General features: G+C 50.2%; 1 pseudogene across 1 annotated transcript; it reads left to right on the top strand.

Moving 5' to 3' along the window:
• Window positions 1-2,074: 2,074 nt before the first annotated feature.
• Window positions 2,075-2,881, top strand: LOC103259700 (annotated as a pseudogene). The gene has a single exon (XR_002481927.1). The product of XR_002481927.1 is annotated as a protein SET-like (transcript).
• Window positions 2,882-3,764: the final 883 nt, after the last annotated feature.

Here is a 3,764-nt window from a genome sequence, read left to right on the forward strand (position 1 = left end):
TTTTTTTTTTTTTTTTTAAGTTGGAGTCTCACTCCATCACCCAGGCTGGAGTGCAGTGGCGTGCTCATGTCCACCCCAGCGTCGACCTGCTGGGCTCCGGCGATCCTTCTACCTTAGCCTTCCAAGTAGCCGGAACCACAGGCATACGCTACCATGCCTGGCTAATTTTTTATTTATTGTAGAGATGAGATCTCGCCAAGTTGCCTAGGCTGATCTCGAACCCTTGGACTCAGACAATCCATTCGCCCTGGCCTCCCAAAGTGCTGAGATTACAGGCTGAGCCACTGAGTCTGGCCCTGGCTGATTTTTTTTTAAACTAATTTTTCACATTTTAAATGAGATAATGTGACAGGAGGGGCCTGTCCCACGGGAGATACACACACTTATTTCTCCCTTTGAGCTCGTTGTTTACCTGCATGAGAGCTCTTAGGAGGGCTGGCCCTGAGCCTGAATCACTTGGGTCAGCTCAGGGCTGGGCACTGATGGGAATGCCCCTGCAAACGGGTGTGGGCGCCACACCCAGACCGGGGGAACCAGGAGCGCCCTGCCCCCAGCCAGGAGCCACCCAATGGATGGTCTGCTTCCCAGTCTCCCTCCTGGACTCCCCACCCTGCAGCCAGCTAGGCTGAGGAGGAACTCAGAGCCCAGGATTTCTCTTCCCCACGGTGGCTACCTGGAGAGTCTTCTGAGCCCCTAGAGGTGGGGCCTTTGTTAACCCCATCTAGAAAATGGGTTCAGCAGAACGGGCCCCAAGGCTTGGAATTGTTCACGTCCTCAGCAGGTATGAGGGGTGATCCAGGGTTAGAGGGGAACAGTGGTAGCTTCGAGAAAGTAAAATCCCCTCCCTACCCCCTGTCCCCCTCTGTGAGCTTTATTAGTGACCCTGAAATGTCCCCAAAGTAAGTATACAATCTAAGGAGAATTAGCACTTGTTAGGTGACTGAAGCTTCAAGACAGATGTCCTGGGCCCCCTTCCCTACTCCCCCCGACACACACATACACACACACACACACACACACACACACACACACACACACACAGGGCAGGAGCTTCGGTTGAGATTTTTTCTTCTGGGAGGCCGCAGAGACCCCAGACCTCCAGACCCCTGAGACCTCTGATGGAACATGAGGGGCCTAGTCCTGGAGCCAGCAAGGTTACCAGCCGCCACCTTGACCCAACACTCAGAGTTAGGCAGGAAGTCGCATTCTCCAACACTCCGCCCCAGGTCCCCAGGGGGAACCACCAAAGCTGTAGACCTGGCCAGCTCAGCCTCCAGGGAGCCTGTCATCTGTCCAATATCCGGCGCATGACCCCATAATTCACCTGGGGCAGTGGCCACACTCACCCAACTTTCCACATGTCCTGGCCACTTCCTGTTGTTCTGAGAAGCTTTGACCTGAAACTACCAGGGGTTGGAGGTCTCCCAGGACGGTACCTGTCAAGGGACCAAACAGCCGGGTGCAGTGGCTCACATCTGTAACCCCAGCACTCTGGGAAGCCAAGGCAAGAGGATCGCTTGAGGCCAGAAGTTCAAGACCTGCCTGGGCAACAACATAGCAAGAACGCGTCTTTATTTAAAAAAACAGAAAAACAGCCAAGAGCAGTGGTACACACCTATATTCCCAAGTTACACGGGAGGCTGAGGCAGGAGGACCCTCTTTCCAGGAGGATTGCTTATGCACAGGTGCTCGAGGCGACAGTGAGCTATAACTGCACCACTGCACTCCAGCCTGGGCAACAGAGTAAGGCCCTGTTTCCCAAAAAAGGTGGTGAGGGCACCAAAGGGGCCACGGAAAGAGGGAAAGGCAACCCAGAGAGGGTGTGTGACCTACTGAGGGCCACCCAGGCAGGAGAGGAGGAGGTAATGTGAGAACTGATCATGACAACATAGTGGAAGGCACCTGGCAGGGTTCCCAGCACATAGTAGGTGCTGGAGAAATGCCCCCCCCACACCCAAGCTCCTTAAAGGCAAACGCATGATGATTTTCTTGCCAACTCCCTATATAGCCTAGCCTCCACGGGATACACACAGTAGGTGCTTCATTAAAACCTTAAGTAGCTGGTTCTCACAGCATGGCCCCTAAATGCCAGTCTCTGCACCAGCCTCCGAAGAGGAGATCAAGGGTGCTTGCTTCTTCGTGTCCAGAGACTTGGGCCTCTGCAGGCCTGCCAAAAAAAAAGGAGAAAAAGAGCAGCAAGAAGCAATTGAACATACTGATGAAGTACAGAATGAAATAGACAGACTTAACACGCAAGCCAGTGAGGAGGTTTTGAAAGTAGAACAGAAATATAACAAACTCCGCCAACCATTTTTTTCAGAAGAGGTCAGAACTGATCGCCAAAATCCCAGACTTCTGGGTGACAACATTTGTCAACCATCCACAAGTGTCTGCACTGCTTGGGGAGGAGGACGAGGAGGCACTGCGTTATCTGACCAGAGCTGAAGTGACAGAACTTGAAGATATCAAATCAGGTTACAGAATAGATTTTTATTTTGATAAAAATCCTTATTTTGAAAATGAGCTTCTCTCCAAAGAATGTCATCTGAATGAGAGTGGTGATCCTTCTTCCAAGTCCACTGAAATCAAACGGAAACCTGGAAAGGATTTGACGAAACGTTCAAGCCAAACACAGAATAAAGCCAGCAGGAAGAGGCAAGCATGAAGAGCCAGAGAGCGTCTTTACCTGGTTCACTGACCGTTCTGACGCAGGTGCAGACGAGTTAGGAGATGGCTTTTGGCCCAATCCATTGCGGCACTACTTGGTTCCTGATATGGATGATGAAGAAGGAGAAGGTGAAGAGGATGATGAAGGGAAGGAAGGAGAGGAGGATGAAGGAGAAGATGACTAATAGAACACTGATGGATTCCAACCTTCCTTTTTTTTTTTTTTTTTTTGAGTCGGAGTCTCACTCTGTTGCCCAGACTGGGGTGCAGTGGCCGCTCCCGGCCACCGCAGCATCGACCTGCTGGGCTCCAGCGATCCTTCCGCCTCAGCCTTCCAAGTAGCTGGAACTACAGACGTGCGCAACCACGCCCGGCTGATTTTTTGATGAGATCTCACTGCCCAGGCAGGTTTCAAACCCGCGGGCTCAGGCAATCCACTCACCTCAGCCTCCCAAAGGCACGGGATTACAGGCTGAGCCACCGAGCCCGGCTTTCCTTTTTAAAAATTTTCTCCAGTCCCTGGGAGAAAGTTGCAGTCTTTTTTTAATTTTTATTTGTTCCTCTTGTGCTCAGTCGCCCCGTTCTAGAGGTCTCTTTTCTCTTCACCATGGTTCTCAACTTATTTTGGGGGGAAATACCTTGAGCAGAATACAATGGGAAAAGAGTCTCTACTCCTTTCTGTTCCAGATTCATTTTTGCCCCTTCCTGTCTCAACAAAAACTGTATGGAATCAACACCACCGAGCTCTGTGGGGAAAAAGAAAAACATGCTCCCTTCACTCTGCTGGAAGCTGGAGGGTGCTGGGTCCCTGTGTAGTAGTACATAGAATTCTAGCTTTTTTCCTCCTTTCTCTGTATATTGGGCTCAGAGAGTACACTGTGTCTCTATGTGAATATGGACAGTTAGCATTTACCAACATGGATCTGTCTACTTTCTCTTGTTTAAAAAAAGAAAAAAAAACTTTAAAAAATGGGGTTATAGAAAGTCAGCAAAGGGTGGATTTGAGATGTTTGGGTGGGTTAAGTGGGCATTTTGACAACATGGCTTCTCCTTTGGCATGTTTAATTGTGATGTTTAATGGACATCCTTGCAGTTTA

Source organism: Carlito syrichta, unplaced genomic scaffold (assembly GCF_000164805.1).
Source record: "Carlito syrichta isolate Samal-C Ts95f unplaced genomic scaffold, Tarsius_syrichta-2.0.1 Scaffold302960, whole genome shotgun sequence".
Lineage (NCBI taxonomy): Eukaryota > Metazoa > Chordata > Mammalia > Primates > Tarsiidae > Carlito > Carlito syrichta.